The 26,636-nt window shown below is 33.1% G+C and overlaps 1 protein-coding gene and 1 non-coding gene across 7 annotated transcripts in view; one reads left to right on the top strand and one right to left on the bottom strand.

The window, feature by feature from the left end:
• Positions 1-26,636, top strand: part of LOC118184756 (neural-cadherin-like) — a 639,735-nt gene that overhangs the window by 81,050 nt on the left and 532,049 nt on the right. The window lies entirely within an intron of this gene.
• Positions 24,852-24,924, bottom strand: TRNAK-CUU (transfer RNA lysine (anticodon CUU)). The gene has a single exon. It is a non-coding gene; the product is annotated as a tRNA-Lys (tRNA).

Genomic DNA, 26,636 nt, shown 5'->3' with positions numbered 1-26,636 from the left:
AAACGGACATCTTCGACTGTTGCAAAGGTACGTTGTTTAATGTTAAAAGAAAATCCTCCTAGTCAAAGGACAGTTGCAAAATCATTACAATGCTCGGTGTCCACTATAAACAAAATGATAAACGTTGATTTAAATCTTAAGAAAGCGAAAAAACGCAATGTGCATCGTCTTCTTCCAAAGCATATCGCTCAACGCAGGACTCGCTGCAGAATTCTATATGAGAAACACTTATCCAAAGAAAAATGGAAAACAATTGTCACAATAGATGAAGCATGGGTGTATCTAAATGATTGTAACAAAAAAAGAGCCATTTTTTATCATAAAAGGGGAGACAAAAATTGAGGTACATGGTTCAAAAAATCGAAAGAAAGTTTTTCTAAGAGATTCATGATTGTTGCCGGTTTTTCTTATAATGGCAAGTTAAAAATAAAGAGAGTGCAAACAAATGTCAAGATTAACTCCAAATACTATCAGCAACATATTTTATCGCCAATGTTTCTGAATGAAATACCATCGCTTTACCCACAGTGCCATCAATCTGTGAGACTCCATCAGGACAAAGCTAGCAGTCACACATCAAAATCCACTGTAAATTTCCTAAAAGAAATGGAACAAAAAACTGGCATCAAGGCCATACCCTTCACTGATATCCCTACTAAATCTCCCGATGTGTCACCTATGGATTTTTGTGCTTTCGGACTTTTAAAAACTGCATTACCCAAACGTTGTCCCAAAACCGTAACAGGACTCTGGAAAGCTTTTCGGGAGGAATGGGATAGAATACCTCTTCTGCCATTTCAAAAGGCATTATTATCCTGGAAATTGCGGTGTCGAAAGATAGTTTAGAATAAGGGATGTCAAATAGAACATTTAAAACACAAGAATTTTATGTAATTTAGTTTTGGGAATACAATATACATCGTCTAAAAATGCGTGAACAGCTTCTGTATAAATAGCATGGGAAATAAAAGCCAAACTTTAACTTTACTTTGTTTAGAAGTTTTGGAAAGATGCTGTCGCGTATTAACACTGTTGACTCTTGTTGTACAGATCCCAGGTACCTGGCACTTTAGTCACCTAAACGGCATATTTTTATTTATGGGTTCGGTAAAAAAAGCGTGTTGTTAGTTTATTTTTATGCTGCTGAGGTTCACTTTAATAATGTAATAAGAAACGAGTAATGCAACGAAATAAATATTACTGCAAGAAACTGTTAAGTTAATGATTATGCACCACATGCAGATTGTTGTAGAATGTTTGTCAAATGTTTAGGCTTATTGGAAGAGACAAACTACGTAATTTTATGTACGCTCGCTATTTTTTCGTTGTATTCTATAATTTACTGCTTAACCGTAACAAATGGTCATTTTTAGCGATAAACGAAAAGAGGATAGTTAGTTACATGTCAGCAAATGTTATGCGCATGAAACATAGTTCAATATGCATCATAATTTCAGTCATTTCTTTCTGTAATTTTTTAATACCTGTCATGTTCTTTTTTGTAGTTAAGTTTTTATAACTGATCAAAAAATATAATTTTTTTCTTCGGTATAAAGAGTAATATTTTCTTTAGCTGAGTAAGCTCTGCTGAAACAAACAATAAAATTACTCACTCAACGTTACAGTAAATGTACATAATAAAACCTCTCTTGAGAACTACATTCAAACGGCAAGCCGTTTTCGAAGTGAGAGAGAGAGCAAAGCATTTCAAAACCAATGTTTTCTTTGAGACTATAAATAAGCATTGGTATTGCGCGTGATCTCTTTAAGGCGATTTCCCTCTAAAAAATGACCAAAATCATCTGGAACCTTTGGTGATTATCCTAGACCAGTGGTTCTCAACCTTTTGACTAACGCGAACCATCTAAACAAAAATTGAAAAACTTTAGTACCACCACTACATTTTACAATGATTATTTTTTCAGTTTCTCAATAGACATATTAAAAAGTATATATATTTTGCCATTTGTACAACCTATTGGGTATATTATGTGCGCACATAAAATATATTAAATAAAAAATTAGTTATTATTTTAATTATCAAAATTTAAGTTATAATACTTTATTTCTAAAATTTAGTGTGAAATTCATGCCTCTTTAAGAGAGATCCATTTCTTTATGTCTAATCTTATTTCAATTAATTTTAACCGTAAATTAGGATCCAATTTTAATTTTGTTCTGTAGTATTTCTTTTTCAAATAAAACGTGGAAGAAAATACTTGTTCACACAAATAGGTTGTGTAAAAAGGCAATAAAATTTTAACAGCTTTATTTGAAATCCCTTTAAATTATTTATTTCAGCCAAAAGTTAACATGTGTGTTATTTTTGAGATCTTTAGTTAGAGGTCGATCACAGGAAATTTCTATCAATTTTTCTTTTTCTTCACGAAATTTTTTAATTTAATAGTTAAAAATACTTTACTTCTTTGCTTAGCACCTATTTTTCTCTTGCGTACTAAAAGTGGTACGCGTACCACCGGTTGAGAATCGCTGTCTTAGACATAGATTACCGTATTTATCATACATAAAAGATAATCCTAAGATCTAATATGTGGACTGTCTTTGGTCTCCACTGTTCCGGATATTTTGAACTTCTGTTTCAAAGTTCAGCAAAGCAGAAGAATTTAACTTCCGTCTGACGCGTAATTTGGATTCATATATTATTAATAGTAGAAATATGTTTATGACTGTATCCATTTTCTTCTCCAGCAGAATCTTAATGCAATCCTAGCGATTAGTGGCTTTCATGAAGAAGCTCCTGCCAGGAAATGGTTGCTGCTACTTGATTGGGCAGGAAATCGTTGGCTCCATTACGCTTGCCCGATTCTTACTGCCCTCGATCCACCACCAACAGTTTGCCTCTCTGTAAACACGATATTCCCTGCACCGTGAGCTTTCTATTCATTAAGAGTGTTTCGCATATTCATTTAAGCTTCTACAAGCGCGTTTAATACACCGCTCTCTCGGCGGTGAGGGAGGCAGATCTCACTGGATTCCCAACTATCAGAGAAGGCCCCTTTGCCTCCGTTTCGCTATCAGCTGCTCACGGCGTTGCGTGAACTCTGCGTGAATGTTCATTGCTAACGACCCGTGCTCGAAACTTCCTGGGCGCTTAACTAGTTGAAGCAAGCATTTAGCTGTGTGTACCATACCTATCAATCCAACGGCAAATTCTCGATGTTAGAATAATTTTGCGAGAAAACACACAGGGACGGCGGACATGATTTGTTTCGTGATGTTTATATGTTTTGTGATAAGCATTACACAAGCAAATGCTTGCAAACAGCAGAATATATATATATATATATACCACTGAGATGTAGAAGCGTAGCAGTGTTATTTAGCGTAGATACTTGATGCTTAGAACGTCCATTCATTTTGAAGAAGAAGCAGTGGAACCGGATTAAATTCCATATTTATTTATATTCACATTGGTGGCCACAATTCACTTGGCACTCCAATTCATGCCTATTTCCAGAACATTTACAATTTTGGTACTATAATGATAGAAGAGATCATAGCAGCACACAGATGATTGCAGAAAAGCGTCTGACCAAGAGGAAAGCACGAGCAAAAGTGACGCATTAGTTTATAAAAAGAAGAGAGGGAGTCAAAAATTTCAGTTTTTAGTTTATGTTTACAATTTGGTGATGGGTGAAGAGACATCTGCATTAAGCGTCCCATAAGATCGCATGATTAATTTTAATGACGCAGTTTAGATTTTTAGCGCTATTTTTAAGGGTGTCCGCCAAAAACATTGCGGACGAAAACTTCGCAGAGAAAACAACGCAAAGCGAAAACGTCGTGGCACAAAACATCGTGAGAGAAAATAAAGCAAAGAGAAAACATCGTGGCACAAAATATCGTCGTCGAAAATAAAGCAGTTCAAAAACTTTAGTTTAAAAACATCGTCGTCGAAGATATCGTTGTAAAAAATAAAGTACCTACAAATCATCGAATGACGATAACATCGCACACATTCGTTTTTTAGGCTTTAATAACTGTGAAAGGATACTCGCATAGTGATTTGTGAGCGCAAGATAAAAAGAAGGATAATTTTTATAACTAATAAATATTTGCTGAAGATGTAAAATGGAAACATAGGCATAGAAGTTTAATGCAACTCATAGCACTTAAAAGAATTTTAAACTGACATAGATAACTAATAAAGATCATTAATAAATTATTTTTATAAAATTTTATTGTTAATTTTTCATAAAAAGTATAATCTAAAAATGATTAGAAAAAAGAAGATAAGTAACTGCATGCCCTTATCTTTAAAAAAAATCGCTGTGTTAATTATGAGATTATTTTCTTCACTTTTGTTAATCTGATACTCTTATATTGAAAATGATTTCTTTTTGTTTAAATTTCTTGTTTTTATTATAAATTTATTAGTTAATAAAAAATATGAAAGTAAGAATTATCCTTCTTTCCATCTTGCGTTCACAAATCATTATGCGAATATAAATTTACAAATATTAAAGCCTGAAAAACGCATGTCTTAGAATGTTATCGTCATGCGATGATTTGTAGGTTTTTTATTTTTTGCAACGATATTTTTGACGATGATGTTTTTTAAACTGCGAAGTTTTTGAACCGCTTTATTTCGACGACGATATTTTGTACCACGATGTTTTCTCTTTGCTTTATTTTCTCCCACGATGTTTTGTTCCACGATATTTTCGCCTTGCGTCGTTTTCTTCGCGACATTTTCGTCCGCGATGTTTTCGGCTGTAACCATTGTTAAGACAGAGAAAGGATGTCCCCGAATTAAATAAAGAAAAGAGGTTATAGGCAATTAAATTTAGAAGTTTGCTTTCATCTCTCTCTCTCTCTATATATACCCATCTCCTTACCCGCTTTAAAAGTTCTTACTCGTCCTTTATTTTCCCAATCGTTGGTCGTTGTCATATAGTTCTAATTACAGAAGTGGCGAAAAAATTCATAATTTGAACAATGTCAAAGAATAAAAATAATAAAAGGCAAATAACGAAATTTAACTTTTAGTGCAGTCTCCCGCACTATATATATTATATATCTAATTTATAATTAGAGAAGGTTTTTCATATATTATCTCCAGAGAACAGAATATATGTATACTGTATAAAATTTTTCTTCCGTAAAAAAAAAAAAAAAAAAAAAAAAAAAGTTGCATAGTGGAAAAAGTTTTGTCACCCGACTGAGCCTTTCCCGACATAACACGGTGAATATTTTTAAGAACTGGGTTCACTTCTTCTGTACGAAACAAGAACTTTTATTGTCCTTATCTTCAAACAAATCAATTAGGAGAGGTCTTAAATCATCTAGGCCAATCAAAAAATATTCTATGTAAATCACTCTATGCCAATGAAGATTTCCTGAACCATGTTTTCATGCAAAATTCCTAAACGTTTCTGTGGCTGAGGCAACTTTTCTAATAGCCGTGCACATAGTTAAGGCCCGGTGGCGCAGTGGCTAGCACGTCACGTAGCTGCACCACAGGTCCATGGTTCGTTCCTGGGGCTGGACAAGTTTGACTCAGTTTTTCACCCTTTGAGTTGGTGGATAAAATGACTATCAAGTTCGCTTGAGGACTAAACACCGGCGGTCCTGCGACAAGCTGACCTTTTGTCCAGGGCATATGCTAACGCACCCCGGGGCCCAAGGTCAAGAAAGCAGATTTCGGGGCAATGCAGGCTGTGACCCACTAGGGCTGTTCCACCACTGAGTTTAGTTTAATTTGCACATAGTTATACATTTGCTTCTTGGTTATTAGTAAAAAACCAACTTTCGTTAGCAACAGTGATTTTTAAACACGTAAACTAGTAGGCCTATTGTAAATCCTTAGTTTAAAATGTCTTAGGTGGTTAAATTGCAATCGTTTCTTTAGGATCAGACTGCAACTTCTTTTTACTCTTACTAATTTTTAACTTATAAGGCATTTCTCCCACTTTCTTAGCGTGCCTTCGTGGTATACTGGTTCTGCACGCTAGGCCGGTATCCGGTGTCCGTGGTTCGATTCCCGGCGAAGGCAGTTGCTAATTTTTCATCTTACTTGCTTCTAAAAATCCTAATGTCTCTACAGTGGCGCCCGAACTAAAAGGGTGCTGGATGAGGTTTCTCCACACCCAGGATTTGGCGATTGGGTCCCCTGAAAACCCCAGTTGCCCTTTAAAAAGGGAAGTATTTAAGGTATTTCTCCTACTTTCCTAGCGTGCCTTCGTGGTGTAGTGGTTCTGCACGCTGGGCCGGTATCCAGAGGACCGTGGTTCGATTCTCGGCGAAGGCAGTTGCTAATTTTTCATCTTTCTTGCTTCCAAAAATCCTAATGTCTCTACAAACTGTTTAGTATGTTTTAGCTTTTTATCAGAATGTCAGGCTGTAATCTGATGTTTTCTACTAATTATGTTTTCGAAATTTTTGTTGCAGTTCGAGATAACTGTTGTAACGATTTTTGTTAATTCTCATATTTTAATTTTAATAATTTTCTTTACAATAACGTTCAGTACAATTCGTGCATCAACTTTAATTCCAATTCCAGCTAAATATTTCCTTTTTTTTTTTTTTTTTTTTTTTTCAAAATGTAGACCTCATCATTTCACTGCACTAATTAAAACTGAGATTAACAAGCAGAATCATGGATGGTAATTGCGGCGCAATATTGTTATTTTCCCGAAACTGTATTTCATAGCTAAAAATAAAAGTAATTCTTTTCCAGAGGTTAAGTACAACTCAGTTTCCAAGAATTATTTCAGGTGTTCATATTAGTTGCTCATTGAAGCTGAGAAACAAATTCAATCCATGCTTATCTAAGGATGTATGTTTCCGTCTTTGCTGCTGTAAAACTGTACTAGAATACGTGTGTGTATCTAACCCTCGAATCCTTCCATAGATCTTGAAGAGTCTCCAAATGACAGGGAAACTCTCATTAAGGATGTAAATAAGAGAAGCGCTCTCATTAAGAATGGAAGACGACTAGGAAGCTCATTATCTGCGAACAAGCTTTATATTGGATTGTTCTGTTGTATTTTAACAGGGGGCGTGAGAACTATGTTAGATTGCTGCATTGGATTTTAACAGGGAATTATGCTTCATAAATATTTGAAAGCTTCCTAATGAAGCAAATTTTCTGTGTAGGAAAAAACTTATTTCTTCATAAATTGTATTAATGTTTTGTGATTAATACATCCGTAATTTGTTTTAATATTTTGATATGATGCTTATCCATAATTTCAAATTTTACCGTCAGGCAAAAAGCAACATTTGGTTGGTGTAGATTTTTAATAAAGCTATACCGATTTTGAGGGCTTTCAGACATATCGGGCGCGAACATTTGATCCCTCTTCTTCAGGAGTACAGCATTCTTACCAAACTTTTTGCTGGTAAAGGAAAAGGTTCTCATTAAAGCATGATAATGATTCAAAGCGTAATGATTAAAATATTTGTTTTAACCCATTTTCTCAAACGAAATTTTTCTAGTGGATTGTGTTGCACTTTATTTTCGCGCAATGAAAAAGATGATAGCGCACGCACTCCAAATAAAATGGTGAATGATTTCAACGAAACGGAAGCGTCGCACTTCGCTACCACCGCGACACACATTTTCGCAACTCTGATGATTCATTTCATTATCCAGTATTTCTCCCGCCTTCTTAGCATGCCTTCATGGTGTAATGGTCAGCACACTCGGCGCGTATTCTTGAGGTCCCAGGTTCGAGTCCCGATGAGGGCATTGCTCATTTTTCATCTCTCCAGCTTTAAAAAAAAAAAAAAAAACGTAATGTCTCTACAACAGGTCAAGTGTAACTGCACATGAGTGAGTGAGTGAGTGCACGGCTTATGATGGCCTCCGACCACGGACATGAACCAAACGGAATTATATACCATCACGGCGGGGGAAGACTTTCATTCATTAAAGCATAATAAATGTTATACAAAATGAGATAAGAGAACGTAAATATAAGATTTTCTATTTTCTGAACACTGTCAACCATGCTATCAAAAGCTATCATTTAATCTTTTTTTTTTTTTTTTTTCTTATTTTAGAAGCTAGGTATTTGCGAACACACGTCTTGGGTCAATTGATTAGAAAATAAAGCCTTTAGCCGCACCATGGTGTTCAGACACATTTCATTTAATTCTCGGCATGATTTTAAAAGGTATCTCTACATATAATAAAAGAAAGAGTCTCTCTCTCTCTCTGTGTGTCTTTCGTTCGCGTTACGCGTAAGCTAATAGACCCACGGCTACGAAATTTCGTACATAGGTGCATCTATACAAGAGCCAGTGCACCTCGAAGCGATTTTTCGAAATTAGAATTAGAATTTGTTTTATTTTATGTTTTGTGACGAAATCGCGTCATTTTGAGACATAATGGGCTATAAGAAAGCGAGATTTTACAATAGACACCCCATTTTCACATCGTCATGAAACGTAGGCACTTAGCTATTTTACGAACTTAAAATAAATTTCGTGTGTCAATAAATCGATTAAATACGAATTTATTTAACAAAGAGAGCTTAACACCTTTTCAACGGGATTTTTTCTAAAAAAGTTTATTTTTAAAAATGTACAGTTTATTTTCTTTGATTTTTGGACACGTTAAACTTTCATCCTTGCGACTGCTTTTACAAACAGAATTTTGGAAAAATGATAATATTTTGTATTTAAAAAAAATTAAATGAAGCTTCCGAGCACACTTCTCACAACTCATATCTTTAGAAATGTGATTTTGGCAACAACTTTCCTGTCTTATTGTTGTTGATAGATTTTTGATGAAATCGCATCATTTTGAATAGTTTAATTCTTTTAGAAATATGGGTTTGGCAACAATTTTTCATCGTATTTCTTATGTCACTGTTTTTAAGAGATTGGCATATTTCATTGCCATTTATATATAATACATTTTAATTGATTTTTTTTTTGATAAAGTTGTTTGTTCTGCAGACTAAAAAAGTTTCGCATGATTTTTTTCCTTCAACGGAAAGTTGGTTAATTTTCTTTATTAGGATAATTAATATTTGTATTAAGGGATGTAGCTTATTTCATTGTAATTTTTTTCTCTTGAAAATATAAGATAAAATATCATTAATTATACTTTGCATTTCAAAATTGTTTGTTTTCTGTATTCTTTTATGCTATTTATTGCTCATTTCACTGTTTTTAAGATATTGAAAAGTTTTGAGTGATTTTTTTAGGAAACAAAGTTTTTAACCTCCTTTATACCATTTGAGTTCTTAAGATTTTGCAAACGGAAGTTGGTTAATTTATTTATTAGGATAATTAATATTTGTATTAAGGGATATTGCTTATTTCATTGCAATTTTGTTATACGTAATAACTTTTTTATGAAGTTGTTCTGCAGAGTAAAATTCTACGCAGTTTTTAAATTTAACGTTTGGTGTTCCCTTCAGCCATTTTTCTGGTACATTTAAAAGCCAGACGAAGGCTGGCAGCGAAGCTGCTAGTATAATTCATAATATAAGTCTTGGATTAATAATTAGGAAATAAAGCCTTTAGTCAGTTGACTTGAGCATCCTGTATATACGTACATAAATGCTTTTAAATATGCCAATTTTTGGCGATAGACATTTAGGACGTCAGACTAATTCGAAGACCTAATTTTATACGACTGGCAAATAGTGTTTTATAGGTAATATGCGTAATTTGTTTTAACGTATTATACCAGCCCTCAGCAAACTATCCCCTGCGGGTCACTGAGTGATCTATTTCATAATTTCATATGAGCCACTTGAGTTCCATGAACATAAATTCTTCTTCAATGGCCAGACAGCCCTTGGCTTCCTCAGAATCGAATTCCAAGCTCTTCTATCCCTGGCCATGGATATCCAATTGGTTATTTTTAAAATTCTTAAGCTTGTTTCCAAACAGTCGAGCCACCTATGTTTAGGTCTTCCTCTTTTTCGGGTGCCGTATGGTCTGGCAGAGAAGATCTTTTTAGTTACTCGATGTTCATCCATTCTGCACAGGTGTCCTGCCCATTTAATTCTCTGAATCCTTATATATTTTACTACATCTTTTTCTTTAAAAGATTTAGAGAGTTCGAAGTTAGGTTTGCTGGCCGGGTGTGAAAGAATGGTTCCAATGTAAATCATGCATGTCCTAAAAGGCGACTAAAATGGATACCCAGCGTCTGGGGGTATAGCCGGGCACCTTGCTCTTGGGGATTATATCAGGGGAATGGTCCTCCAGGTTGGGGGTTGGGCGTGGAGCCAAATACCCCACCCCGTAAAAAATCTAACTGTTTAGAAATCCAGAGATAGAATTAGACGGACTTCTTCTACTGGAAAACGACTTGGGAATGGCCTAAGGACTTTTCGTTTTGGAACCTGGAATGGCAGAACACTGTACTGCAGTAGGGGACTGCAATTTCTTGTAGAAGAATTTGACAAATGAAAATAAATTATACACCATAAATATGAAACCAGGACTTGACGAATACATACAAATATTAACCCCAAATAAAAAATAATAATAACACTTTTGTTTGATTACAAAGTTGCGGTAAGGACATGCATTCTTATTTAAAAAAAATTTAAATTGCAGAATAATTTCAAGAAAAAATCGATAGTTTGGCAACACCGATCCATAATTCCAAAATTTGGCATTGCCATTTTGTCCGCATTCGCTTCAACCTATAAATGTGAGCAAATATTTGCACACATGAAATTAATTTTAGTATGAACAAGAGCAAGTTAACTACCGAAAATTCAGTTACTTGTATTCGTCTTAAGACGACTAACTATCAGTCAGACTTGACTAATTTGACGTCACAAGTTCAACATCAGGAAAGCCATTCATCTGATACCGAAGAGAAAAATAATTTTCGTTCAGTTATGCTTTATTTATGATAATTATGATTTTTAATTTTCATTTCTATGCTTAAAACGTATTTTAATTAGTTTCCCAATAAAAGTTGTCTTATTATTCATCAAAAAAGACTATTCTAAAATGAAAATACTATTGAATCGAAACGTCTACTAAAATATATACATTTTGGTGGATTCTGATACCCAACCAAAAAGGTTTCAGAAGGCTGTATTACACATTCATACTGCTAAAAGTTACACAGATGTTCACCAAATATCTCTCTGTTGACTACCTAAAATTTTTACCTCTGGTTCTTAGAATAAATATGATAGGATCAACTAATATCCGGGTGTACTTATCAGAGTTTTTTGAATATTGCAGCGGTACACGCATATATTCGCTTAAATTTGAAATTCATTTTTTCATACATAACATTCTTTTCTTCTCATATATCCACTTCCGCCGAAAAGTCCAGAGAAAAGAAAAAGAAACATCCCATCTAACCAAGAAGTATTTCCAGATAACATGTTCTTGATGTTTTACTCCATATACTTGATAGATACATCGGAAATAGTGCTTCCAAAATTTATCGGAAAAACATGACTGTCTTTTTTACTAGTGTCCCCTTGCCACCTTTCTGAGAGGAAGCTATCCTACCCTCGGATATTTCGGGAACAAGGGGGGGAGTTATGTATAGGTGAAAAAAGTATATATTTTCGATTTCCATTTCGGAATGCGACGGTTTCGATTTCGGATTGAAACTTTCTATCACCCGCGTCCTTGCTCCCTCTTTCCAAAATAAATTACTATTCACACGACGCTTCAAAATGAAAATTGAAATGATTCCAAGAACAACTACGCAATTTTTTTCTCTTCGTATCTCTTCCTGAGGATGGCGAGAATATTTTGTTCCTTATTACAAAAGCGTTTAACTTGTGATCTCTCTTTAAAAGAAAGGAGTTTTCTCAGTAGTGTTTAAGGCTGATAAAATATTCCAATTGTATAGTTAAAAAACATGTTGATTTGTAACAACATTTTTTTGCTTTTTTTTTTCGTTTCTGTTTTAATGTCTCCGCTCCTCGTCCCTTTTGTGTTTTAACGTAATTATTTAATAATTAATTTATTGCGGCTTAAATGGAACTAATTTGAAATTTTGTTTGAAACAAACAATAACAATTTATATCATTTGTTGCTAACTGTACTTAGATATTTTAAGGTACTTGTTTCAACTTTAGAACAACCCAAAATTAAAGTACATTCATTTGAGAAAAGAAAGAAAAGAAAACAGTATCCGCTATTTTGACATTTGGTAGTTCCAGTCCTAAACTTCTTGATACACCAACAACTGAAATTTAAAAAAAGAACCTTAAAAATTATAATTTTGAGACTTCAGATTATAGAGTTATTAAGTATTTTTGGAAAGCAGGAGAGATGAAAAATGAGCAATGCCCTCGCCGGGACTCAAACCACGGACCTCCCGAATACGCGCCGAGCGTGCTGACCTTTACACCACGAAGGCATGCTAAGAAGGCGGGATCAAATATAACGCCGGATTCTAACATTTTGTGGCAACAGTTTAAAAAATGAACCGACATTTATAGGAGTCCGAGTGAAATGCCAAAACGATAGTAATAGTCCTTCGGGACTCACATCCCTTTGGACTAAAAATATTTGTGGCAACACAAACTTTCTGGTTACTAGTTCAGAAAGCAGCTATATTATATAGTCAGCCTTAAAAAGGGGGAAGTAATTGCTTTTAAAATAAATAGGTTATTCCAATTCTTGCACCAGTAACATATTCGAGGATTTTACGGGTTTTAAGATGTACGAGTCCCCTTAATAATATTTTAGAGATTACGTGTATTAATACACATTACAATAAACCTATGTTGTAAATCAAATACGGCAAAATTTGGAATATACTGGAAGAAACTATATATAGAATTGTTGCCTTCATAGAAATTGTACTTCTTTTTCATGATTAATAACTGCCGAGCAAATTTTAAAAATTTGTAAAGATCTAATCAACTGAAGGTTAAACGGAGGGTTAAATGTTTAAAGAAATATACGTTTAGCGAAGTACATTGTGATTATATTTCTCATAGTGGAAAGCTTTCGCGTGAAATTAAAAATAGGAGCATTGCGATTAAAATGAGAACAAGTAATTCAAAATGTTTTGCAGTGCTTTCGTTTCTTTAAATCGGAAGTGAGAACATGTACTTCATTTGCTTTATATTTTTTTGTGTGTCTGATTGCGCAGTGTGCTAAAACGAAAAAATGCACTATCAATTAAGACAAAAATACAAAAGCATGCCTTCATAAGAAGTTGCCATGTGCTGAAATAAAATTTAAAAACTGGTCTGGAAACTGGGAAACATTAAAATTTGCAAATAAAAATGAAAAGTCAAATGCAAATAAAAACAAAGTAGTATTATTAGTCGCTAAAATCCAGTATTCAAAATATGTATACAGATACAACACTGATATATACAGAACAATTGATAATTATTTTGCTGTGCTTATTATGTGTATGTTTAGTGAAAAAAACATAGTTGTAACTCTGCGATAATTTTTCCATTTGAAAGTGGTATTTATCATGTATTTTTTTTTTCTTTATTTTTACTTTTTTTTTTAAATTCTGGATTTGTTTGTTTCGAATTATTATTTTTAAGACGATTCAAAATGTTTTATTCTTAAAAGTTTCATACTATTTAATTATTTTTTATCAACACGTCTTAAAATTATTTTATAGATTTCTTATTTGAAAATTTCATTTATGATCTTTTTAATTTTACTGGTATTATTTCTCACTACTAAAAAATATACTGGATAACTACGTATACATAAAAGACATAAAACTATATTTCCTTCAAACTAGTTCTTTAATAAAAAGTAATTAATAGCAAACTCAAAATCATTCAAAAGTAAGCCCTGTTGTACCTTTGGCTTTTTGACGAAGAGGATCACTTTTTCCTGTCCTTGATTCCCTTCTTAAAACTTTGCTCTTAAACATTTATTTTACTGGAAGTACTTATAATTATGTGATAGAATTTAGGGCACCCAAATTCTTGAAATCATAGTTTATTCCAAAATATTTTATTATTTACTAATTTTCAATTTTTTTGTGTCTAGTTTTGAAACAGAGATGAAAAGACACTGTTTAATGAAAATTACTTTTGTATATTTAATTCTAGCTTTCTTGAGAAAATTATCACGCACATCATGTTACATACATCAGCGAAAATATTATTACGAAGTATGAATTTTAAACAGAAGTCAAACCAGTGAACATTTTACAAGAGAATATCATCTAGATCAGAGTTTCTTAAACTGTGGGTCGCCTTTAATTTATTATAATAATAGGGGGACCGGAAAGTATGTAATGTCGTTTCTGCGCATGTCGACAACAACGTGCTAAGGGCAGAAGTGGAAGCAAATCCATGTCAAACACTCTTAACCAACCTTGGTGGACCATCCAAGAACATTTAAAGCAGAATGGAAAAATAAGCAAAGCAGGTGTTTGAGTCCCCCATAATCTGTCCGAAAAGAACAAAGCCAACCTATCCATCACATGCAACGTATTGCTTCAACAGCACCATACAGAACCGTTTTCTGATCGTTTGATTAGTGGAGACAAAACAATAAGTCCTATATGACAATCCAAAAAGGCAGCTTTAATAGGGTTTACATCCCGAAAAGGCGCTTCTGGGTGTTTGATGGAGTATTCGCGGATTTGTTCATTTTGAATTGCTGAAATCTGGAAAAACTGTTAATTTAACCTTTACTGTGAACAATTGGATCTAGTGAATCAATCTTTAATCGAAAATTATCTGGTGATTGTCAACGGAAAAGGCGTCATTCTGCAACACGACAATGCAAGACCACACTGTGCAAGACGAACACTGGAAATAATGAATTGGGGTGGGAGGTACTGCCTCACCCACCATATTCGCCCGATATCGCGCCCTCGGATTTTCATTTTGGCCCACCAGCGGCCGAGCGGCCGCGGCTGTCTGCCTGGGCGGTTTCGTAGTTTTCCCCATGTGTAACGTGTATACGAGTCAGTTTTCCTTAGAAAGACCTCCATGAAGGCATCCCTCCCCTTAGGCAGATAGCCCTAGTGTGTTTTTCGACAATTAAATAAACCAACCAAACGAAACCGGATTTCTATTTATTCCGATCCCTACAACATTTTCTTAGAGACAAAAGTTTTGAAAATTTGGATGATGTCCAAAATGCCATCTCGAGATATTTGACTCAAAAACCAATTGATTTTTATCGGTCTGGGATTGAAATCGGATACTAGATGTCAAAAGGTTGCTGATAACGAGGGTGATTATATTATTGATTAAAAATAAAAACTTGTTACAAATTTATTCTTTTGAATTTAATGTAAGAAAGCGACATTACTTTCCGGTCTCCCTATTAATTTTACAATCACCAAATATTTTTACACAATTTATCTGAAAATAGATAAAGATACGGACAAATTAAAAACGGAAACGTTTCGACGCATTCTCTTTATAATATAAACGTTCATTTTACTTACTTTGCACGTGACGCTGTCATTTCGTCTGTTACTTATTTAAAATTTTCACATTGTTCTGTGTCTTAAAATTAGAAATTGAAGTAATGACCTTAAAATGCAATATTATGTTACAGTACAAGTGAAACATTTGACAGTTTCATTCAGACGTTTGTCAGATATCCGCAGTGCTTATTGGGCACCACAAAGTTTTCGTAAATATAATTATGGGGTCGCGAAAAAAGTGTTCCGTGATAAAAAGGTGCTCATGAGTCACAGAACGATTAAACGATCTGACTAAACAAGTCACAGAACTCGTTTAATCAGATCTTTTAGCACAAAATTTAAGTTAACAATTTATAATTAAACTTAACAATTTATAATGAAATTACATTTTAAATCTTTTTATGAATTTATTTGTCTTTAAAAATATGTTAAATTTAAATAAAATTTTTTTACACCGCAGTAAAAATTAGCAAATTCTTAAGAAATTTATTCCAAAAACACTTTATAAACCTTGAGCCATACAGCCAAAGAGGTATATATGCCAAGTGGCATATAAAGATCTTAGTATTTATTAAAAATCCTGATAGAATACGCATTACTATTATTTTTGTAAAATTCTTTTAATTTTTAATATAGAGAACATTTATTAAGGAAAAATATGAATATACCAATTTTATTGGGAAAGTTCAGCCATATATTTTAATCCCACGTTATTTATATCTAGCTTGGTAGATGAAAGAGCTATGCTGAAGAATATATGTTGAATACATTCGTTTTATTTTCAATTTCGTATTTTACTTATTATGCCATATCAAAGAAGATATTCTCGAAACATGCACGTTTTCAGGATAAGACGTCACGAACTAGCTATGTTCGAAAGCAACTAGAAGTTTTCCTTAAGTAGATACCACTTACAAAAAAGCACTTAAATAAATTTTCTGCTTTGCGTATCAATTGCAAATTCGCGAGTAAATTTGATATTAACTGAAAACCGAGTAGCAAATATTCTAAAATGAGGTTAGTATTTACTGAAACTGGTTATTATTTACCGAAATTTATTCCAAATTTTAAAATAGCAGTCAGTATGGTATATTTTTGTTCTTTGTTTGTCAATGCATAGATAGAGTTCCAGGATAAATTAAAGTGTAACTGGTAGTGTAAAATTGTTGCAATTCCAATTAAATTTCAGAAACTGTCATTCTTTGAAACGTCATTTGGTAATTACATTTAAACCTTAAGATGCATGTTCAGTTCATATAAGCAAGCAGTTATATCCATTAAAATTCATCAAGCCAATTCTCATTTCCAAATTTTAAAACTACATGCTTTCACCATTCTGTTTGTTGTTTTGGTTATAAGATGCAGATTATATCAACGGATTTGAAAGATTCATCTTTGGCACGTCTGCTTTAAATGACTCTATTATAAGGTATTCCTCCCGCCTTCTTAGCATGCCTTCGTGGTGTAATGGTCAGCACGCTTGACGCGTATTCGAGAGGTTCGTGGTTCGATTCCCGGCGAGGGCATTGCTCATTTTTCACGACTCCTGCTTCGAAATAACCTAATGTGGCTAACAATTCTTTGACGTAATGTAATATATTTAGTTAAAGCCTGCCATGCAACATATAGAAAGTATCTTCCAAAAGTGCTTTTTTGCTATGAAACAATATTTAGTATTCTTAATAATATTTAATATTTAGTATTCCTGAAATGAAACCCAAGACGATTCTTGATGCCCACCTGGAAGTCGCATTCAATCTTACATTTCTGTTATTGAGAGTAGAGATATTTATGAACGTCTTCTTCACTGAAGTAGATGTTTTCGCGTTCCATTCTCACCACTAATTTGTCATACGGAGTCTCAGAAACTAGATAATCAAGAAAGGAACTCCAAGAATATTGACCCTACAGATGATGCATTCAATCTCAGATGGACAGCGGGGAAACTTCATTAGAGCTCTCCTTTATGCTATTTGCCTCTCTGCCCAGATTGTGGAATGGGTGGAGTATTTGGTGATGTACGCGAAAAGAATGGAAATGCGATGTTTTCGAGCTGTGACCATTAATATCGAATGAGTCCATTTGCTGCGGTAGGGAGCAGGTTTCTTTAGAATATATATATAGTATATTTAACTTATTGTATTTTTTATATTCGATTAGTATATAAGGTATTTCTCCCACCTTTCCAGCATGCATTCGTGATGTGGTGGTCTGCACGCTGGGCGTGCATTCCAGAGGTCCGTGGTTCGATTCCCGGCAAAGGCGTTGCTCATTTTTCATGACTCCTGCTTCCAAAAGATATCTAATTTCTCTACAAGTAAATTGAAGAAACGGGATTGAAATGTGTAGATAAATATGATTCGAATTATAAATTTAGTTAAACTCTATGTAATTAGTTTTAAATTATTATGAAATTTCAATACAAACGATATTAATACATAATTTATTTTATTTTAAATACAAATTAATATAGCTGTAAAGTTTATCCTAAGTTTCCAGCAGTTAATTTTAGTTAAAGCTACTTTGCTGTCCTTCCTAATTTCAGTTTACAATTTTCTACCGGAATGTGTTTGTAGAATCGCGTTTAATGCAAATGAGTAAGAGTGGTATTTAAGTCGAAGTTCCACTAACTTCGGGAGAGATTTTCAGAGTTTCTCACTAGCGTGCGTTTGCCTTTTGGCTAAGTCTCTCTAAGCTATTACTACGCTTGGCCGTCTTTCAAGCTCTTCATAGCTTCGCTAGCTTATTCGATATTTAAGGGCCAACTACTTAGAAATTTGATAACTTCGACTATATCGTTTTAGTAAAACATTAGTTAAGTCTTATTTCTTATTAGACTGAGTTCAAGCCCAAGTGGAGGCTTTGCTGTACGCGCTGAGAAAGGGGCCGACTGTTTTAATTCTTATTTTGAGAAGTAAAGGGTAATTAACCCTTCTTGAGTTTACGTCTCTGTTCCTAAAGTAAAGCAATTATTCGCTTATTTGTTCACGAGGTTCCTACAAATTTAGCTGTTAGATAAAAGGACGGGACCCCACGTAACATTAACTCACATTTAGCATGTTGCCATTTATCACCAGAACATTTTCTAAACATATTCTATCAATCATCTGTGCGGTGCTACTTTGGTGGACGGTCGTATGGATTTTTGGCGATTTACGTTGGCGCAATTGTTGGCGCGGTTTTTATAATCGTCAGCAATCTTGAGAAAACCTGTTTTTACGTATTTTACGCATAGTAAAGTATTCGAAACTTTAATAAAATAAATATCGTTAAAAATAATGCATTAATTTTTTATTGAAAACGTTGTTTTTTAAGATAGCAGGCAAATGCAAATAAATACATTTACTACGAGTATAAAATACTAAAGTAAGGTTAAATTATTACTTTGATATAGTAAAGAAATAGAATAAAACCACCGCTATAAAAATATTGCGCCAACGTTTAAATGGATTAAAATATTACTTAAATTGAATATCGAATTAAAAATATCAAACCACTTTTAAAAGAATTAAAATATTACTTAAACTGAATATTGAATTAATAACAACATACCAGCGTTTAAAAGAATTAAACTATTACTTAAATTCAAGTCATTTAAAATAACTTTTATACGATATAATTATTTAACATTAAAACATATGTGGCAATAAATATCTCGGCAATTTTTGAAGACAGTGTATTAATTTTTTTAATAAAAATTGAAGTATACAATTATAAAGTAAAAGAAAAATATGTACTTACGTTTTTTGAATATTTAACCTGTCTTACATTGATTAAACACAGAATTTTTGTTGATAAGTACCACCAAAAAACCGGAATCATAATTTAGATATCAATGAACAAAAATTTAAAAATGTAATATCATTTAAAAATATAATTTAAAGGGAAAAAATTTCAAAAAATTTGTAAAAACATTTGAAAAATGTAATCTAAGTAATTCGAAGAGATGAATAATAAAATTTTGAAATGGCGCGGTAAAGCACAAATATTCAGTAACCAATCAGGGACCTGATTACATCGCGAATAGAATTAAAATTATTTAAATAATCATACATAATAAAATCATTTTTAAAAATGCAAAATTAAATTGTATTTTAATATTTAACGGCCATAAATAATGTTTAAATCATTAGATTAAATTTATAGATATTAAAACCAAATACTTTTAAAGTAATGTGACGTCATTCATGACATCATCCACAACATAAAATTCCATAAAATATAAACAATAAAATTTTTATTTCAAATAAAAATGCAAAATTAAATTGATTTTTAATATTTAGAAGCCATAAATAATACTTAAAACAAGGAGTTTATGCTTAATAAAACGCATTATTTTTTAAATAAAATGACAGCAAAGTATCAGTTACCATAAATAACTTGTCTAGCAACGGGTTTACCATAAGTCGTAGCTCGCCAAAAAAAAATCGCCAAAATCCGTGCAACCGTCTACCAAAGTAGCATCATCTGCGCAATCTGTAGTATTTGTTTGTATGTAAGGAGGAATGTAATAAACTTTATTTTCAATGAATAAACTTTAAAAAATCGTAGACTCGGGGAAATTTTTGGAATACTCTTGTGCTTTGGATCTCTAAATGTGAACCTTTGTCTATTACAGCAGGTTCAATTGGCTGTATCGCAATCGATCCAAATTGTAATTTATTTTCTTAGTACTAAAAGAAATGGGAAAACTTCAGATTAAAGTCAAACATATCTGAGAGTTTAGTATTAAAGTTTCAAAAAAATTGAAAGTTATAACCTGAAAATATAAACATCTTAAAAAGTAGAAGAAATTGCATTCTGATTTTCGTATACATATTTCAGGTAAACGTCCGAAACAATTTAAGTTGAGCAATTACAATGAACGTATTATTTTAAGAATTAATCCACCACAAACGAAAACTGTAAAACACAGAATCTTATATTTAAAATTCAGATTCACAAAACAAAATGGTAGGAAAGCAATTCGCTGTTATTTATTGTAAATGAACGTCACGTGACATTATGAACTTATGTATGAAAGAAAAGTTAATTATTGAAGACATTCAGCTCTTGAATATTTGCTATGTATTTACTTAACCGTATCGCTTGTCCGACAAGCCTCACAAAGCTGGTAAACAACATTTTGATCAACAGACGAAATTTCCTCTTTCCAAACCACTAAATTTATTAATTCAAAATAATAAATGTCTCGACAATTTCCAGGGTGTTTAAAAAAGAAGAATGGTATATTTCACGCGCATTTCCATTCTGGTGTTTCCTTACGTGAATATTAATTGAGCGATAGATTGTAAAGTACACTGTTAACTTTAATGAGTATAGATTTCTATCTTATTAAAAATTTGAGTTCATAAGAAAGCGCTTTCTATTTACTTTGATAATTCATACAACTGTTCTGAAACGTCATTTAAAAATTAAATGTAAACGTTTTTTTAAGATAATTCGATTTTTTGTGTTTTCATTTTCCATATCGTAGATCACATTTTTAAAGTTGAAATAGTATTTAAAGTTAATTATCTCTTCCTTTAAGTAAAATAAGGCAGTATGTAAATTAAAACTTTAAACTGTAAGGTTTTTTTTCCGATATACAGGAAAGGATATTACCATTGTTTCGTGTCCAAAAAATCTGAATTGTGTTCCCGACCCATTAAAATCCGCATTCAGATAATGAATTCTGCGAGCTTCTTAAAATAATAAATGTTTTAATTTTTATGATTTACAGAGGGATTATTGTTCACCCGCTGTAATTTATGCGAGTGCACTAAGGGTTTTAATGGGAAAATATGGGAACTTACAGCTAAAATCATTTTGCCTCTTGGCAGGAACACGCGATTATAAGCTTTAACCGCAATTTAACAATAAATGTGGCAAAAGTTTCAGGTACGGTTAATGAGCACATTCTTTCCTAAATGATAAAGAGAGATTTGGTAGAGTGTGTGAAATTTCTCGTTACGTTCCTTTAATAAAAATAATCAGAATTTTACTGAATTATACCACTCTAATTTTCTTCACTTTTAAAACATCACGAAATCTGAAATATGCTTCATTACTAGCTTACGCAGGTTTCGTTTCCATTTACTTCTGATCAACACGAGTCGATTAAATTTCCTGTTATCTCCGTAAATAACTCATAAAGCTTTAACATCCCAAGAATGGAGAAATTACGTTTTGCATTATCGTAGCTTTCCGAATAAATTCCCTCCTGAAATTTCTTGATAATTATTCCGCATTTTGCCTGAGGTGCTTGCTATATAGGCATTGCTATATAGGCATTTTTGAGGTTCTTATGTAAAATATATAGAAAAAGCGGTGCTGATGGGTTTGCAAACTTTTTAGCCTGATTTTTATCATTTCCTACATGGCACTTTTTCCGAGAAACCAAATAATAATAATATAAGTGTAATTATGCACGTAGTCAGTCACCAGTATTCATTAGTGTTTGTCTAGTTAGTGCTTGTACAATATGTTATGTTCAAGTCATTATGGATTTAATGTTTCTCCAGATTCTAAATATTCTGAAAGAGGATAAATGAGTAAATAATACATGCATTAAATGATAAAGATGAAATGATAAACAAAGCCTTTAGCTAAACTGAAATCGTCTCCTTGACGGGTGTGTGTGATTATCGCAAAGCCTCGAGGGCTATCTAAGGGGGATGCCTTCGCGGAGGACTTTCTGAGGGAAACTAGCTCGTATACACGTTACACATGGGAAAAACCACGAAAAAACCCATGCAGCCAGCCCGTTCGCGGGACTCGAACCTCGGACCGAACTACCAGTGTTCAGGACTTTACCGCTCGGCCGCTGGTGGGCTATCTCCTTGACGAAGGATAGAAAAAGAAGTATCAAAATAGATTTTAATCAAATGGTTCTGCAATTTCGCTCAAGAATTTTTTTAAAAAAAGGTTTGATTTTGATGATATTCAGCATAAAATAATTTTTTTTTCTCAAAAATTTACCTTATTTTAAACATCATCTAAAATAAATTTTTCTCAAAAATATTTGAGAATTTATGAAATTTTTTAATAATTTTTTTTTCCTTAAAAATTATGAAATATTTCAAAAATTCAGAAAAAAGTTGTTATATGTAGCCATTATAGTGGGTAAATGAAATTCCAGACAGTATAGTGGTTAGGGGAGCCGACTCCGATACCAAAGGGCGCAGCTTCGAATCCCGTAGAAATGGCTGTAATTGTCCGTCCTTTCGTAGGTAGGTAGGTAGGTGACGGAAGACGGGGATGCGTGGTGGCTACCAGAGATAAACAGGCATGTGTCCCTCGCCTTCCACTATCTAATGGCAGGCAAAGGTGGCCCACCTATTAGGTGCCTCTATGATAAAGTGACCACCACTTCTGCCCCTTAGTAGTAGCTAAGCCGAAGTCGGCTGAGCACCCGCCATTGAAAAAAAAAAAAAAAAAAAACATTTAATTAATCAAAGAAAATTATAAATTATATATGCAGCTAAATCAAGCAAATAGGTAATTAGAATAGAAGAGAAACACGTCATTGTGACAATCAAAATCGTAATAACAACCTTGTATTTAGCGTACATATATTAAAACACTCATTTATTCGAGGTTTAGACTTGGTGCGTGAAGGTGCAGTTGCCCTGTTTTTTGACTTCATTGATTTTTTTGCGTTTTAGTCTATGTGTTATATGTTTGATCAGATAGCCTGGCTCAGTAAAAGTAGGCGGCCAGTGTAAATCTGATTCAAAATCCGGTTACGACCACGTGCAATGCTGATAACGACCACGTGTTTCTGATACCCCTTTGCTGATGCTTTATTTTGCTTCTTTTTTCCCCTGTCTAGCAATTTCGTTCTCCTGATGAGGAGGGACCTTTAGCTGCCTTCGAAATTGATTGAATGTTTTAATATATGCATGCTAAATACAAGGTTGTTATTACAATCTCATTCAAATAGATAATTGCTTATGTAAACCTAAATGCAAAAATTGCTCTTTTTTTTCGTAAAGGTAAATTTTTCTTTTGCCTCTGCGCTTTAAATCGCGGATACTTAATCAACGGACATTGCGGCACTACTGCATGTCAAATTTCTTGTCCTTTTCTTCAACATTTATCATCAGTATGGACTTGACTAATCATAATATTTTCCACCTTACTTTTTACGTTCAACCTCATTGATCCTAAAAAATGCTGCTGTAACAAAAAGAAAGCGAAATTAGATATTTTTTATCTTTTATTTAGTTAAAAATTCTTTAGGTGTGGAACTTTTTCTTTTAATTTATATTGGCATCTTTAGAGCCTCTCTGAAATCAGTTTATTGCGTCTGAAAGTCCTATTTTATTGCAAATTTCAGAAGAAGATTAATGTAAGTCAGTTTATACCACATCCATATGTAACTTTCAGGGGAGCATATTTCAAAAGCAGCATGTGAGGCAATCAATTAGTTCTTGATGAGCGTCATAAAATACTCCTACGAAGCAATCCGAGACTTTCTTGACCCAAATCTTTCTCGTCGTTAATTTATCAGACTGCGAAAGACAAGTTTCAGTACGGATCACTTGACCCGCGGCAATAAATTCATTCCAAGACAAGAACGCGCTTTGTTCCCTCTTGCCACCTTCTCGCCACGAAAGCGTGTTGGAACATGTTTCACTACAGGCGGGGTATCACTGATGAATGAGGGAAAGATTTCTTTCGTTTCCACTCAGATGTACCCCTGTCGCAATCTTGAGTTTTCATGAAGTGCCTCGGGTATTTTAATTACTTTTTACTTTCCTCTTTCTAGTTTAGAAGTCAAAATGCGGTGATTAAGTACGAGGAATAATGACGTTGTTGTTATTTAACATTGTGCAAAGCTGTAACAGAACCGACAATAATGATTTGCGTTCCTATATAATTCTTAACTGTTTTAGAAATTAAACTGATACTTGATTCAAAATTTCTGTCTTCAAAGTTGCATTAAAAGTTGTTTTCGATTTTTTTTAACTCTAGTTTAAAGTATTTAATACGAAGTGTCTAGTATGAAAGTACTTGACGAATAAAGCTTTGATAGTACAAGTACATATTTTACATGTGATTTCAAAGCTGCGTTGCTTTCTCGTTTTTCCAGCGCTACAGAGGCCGTGAGAGATTACTTCGGTATAAGGTATATTACGCAAAAGTGTAAAAAATATGCAACATCTAATGTTTCCAAAAACTCTCGTCAAAATTAAAGGCATTCTGAAATATAACATAGTTTGTAGAGACATTAGGTATATTTTTGAAAGCAGGAGAAATTAAAAATGAGCAACGCCTTCTCCGGGACTTGAACCACGAGCCTCTCAAATACGCGCCGAGCGTGCTGACCACTACACTACGAAGATATGGTAAGAAAGTGGAAGGAATACCTTATATACTTCCCCTTTTAAAGGACGACTGGAGATTAGGGAACCCAGACGCCAAATCCTGGGTGTGGAGAATCATCATCCAACACCCTTTTAGTTCGGTCGCCACTGCAGAGACATTAGGGTATTTTGCAGCAGGAGAGATGATAAATGATTAAAGCCTCCACCGGGACTCGAACCACGGGCCGCTCGAATAAGCGCCGAGCGTGCTGACCACTACACTACGAAGGCATGCTAAGAAGGTGGGAGAAATACCTTATAAATTTACATTGCGTTTCATGTCATGTTTGATAGTTTGTATAAAGAGAATGTTTATAAAAATCGTAAATAATTTCTTATTAATCATGAAATGGCATTTAAGGACAATAATTTTATAAACACTGCATCGAATTTATTTTTCCCTCATGCACGGTAGCTTTATGCCAATTGAAATGCAATAATAATTATATTACGTATAAGTACTGTAACGCTTTAAAAGAAATTTTGCTATAGGAAATTATTAGATAGATTAAAATGAAGCAAAATGTTTACTAGATATTTTGATGTTTTTTTTAGCCTGTAGTGAAAGTAGAAGTTAATTGCATATTTTGGTGTTTCTATTTTCTCTTACTCCTTTACTCTTTTTTCCTTATCATTGTTACTTATTCTCTAACTTAAAAAAAAAAAAAAAAAAAAGTTATACATGTAATTACGGCATCATCAATAATACTGAGCGAAACTTAATTAATTGAAGATTGAAAAATTTTAATGAATTAGAATTCTTCAATCTTTGGGAAAACTAACGCCCGAAAATTTAAAAGTTAAATTTTTATTGTGTATTTTAACATTTGTTTTCATTTAAAATGTTAGAAAGAGCAGTAATGATTTTAGTTCCTAATTTCTTTACTACTTGTGTACTATACCTTTACTACTTCCGTATATGAAATTAATTTCTATAATTTAATTTAAAAGCAAAATATTTCATAACCAATATAACTATATTATTAAATTCATTTTTCTAAAAATGGAATGGTGTAGTAAAATGTAGTCTCATAGTTATGTATCAACTTACACGTAAGTTTATAATAGCCGAATATACATAAAATTTAACTGCTTTAACCCATCTGTTAAATTCTGATGGTTTGTATTTTGCCGAATTATAGTTAGGAAGTAGGTTTCAGAATACTTTTAATTAAACTGTTTTTTCAAAGAATGAATGCTAAACGATATACGTAGGTCAGTTGTTAATTTTACTTTTTAACATATGTTTACTGCCTCAGTTATAAAAATGATAATAATGCTTCAGAATATTGTTTTGTAAAGTTATGTTAGCTAAATTTATTTAACAACACAATAAAGCACAAACAGACAAATAATAATTATTCCTACTTATGAATTCTCATAACTTTGAAATATAAATAAATTGTTCAGATAATACTATAAAAACACAGCATTTTTAGTTAACTAAAATATATACAAATATATGTAAGATATAAAAAAATGCAATGGCTACTTTAAGAAACGATTGGCGACCTCAAAATTAACTGTTCTAGATTTTGTATGTTCTTCCCCTAAATTAATCTGTTCTCCCAAATTCGACATCTTTCCATGTTACATAACGCTGCTTGAAAAACGAAACTCAAACCCAAAATTAACCAATCACAGATTAGCTGTATTTATGCATATTAGTATAAATACTCTTCGCAAGCAATTACGTCATCCCTTTCCGTAACTTCTTCCCTGCAGACAACTCTGCGCCGCTTATGCTGTCCTGTCTAAAATGCTTACGCCGTACATTTAAAATCAGTGTGCATAAAAATTATCGTATTTAAATATGATTGGATAAATTCCTTGTCTACATAAATGATTTGATGTGAATTATAATGGAATAAAATTAATGTTTTGAAACGGCTACATCTAGAAGTGTGTGGTTCATGCATTCATCTATCTGATGTAGACTTCAA

Source organism: Stegodyphus dumicola, chromosome 1, assembly GCF_044657685.1.
Source record: "Stegodyphus dumicola isolate Sdum_Otavi_A_Nest chromosome 1, ASM4465768v1".
In the NCBI taxonomy this organism is placed as follows: domain Eukaryota; kingdom Metazoa; phylum Arthropoda; class Arachnida; order Araneae; family Eresidae; genus Stegodyphus; species Stegodyphus dumicola.
This window is presented reverse-complemented; position numbering and strand designations above follow the sequence as displayed.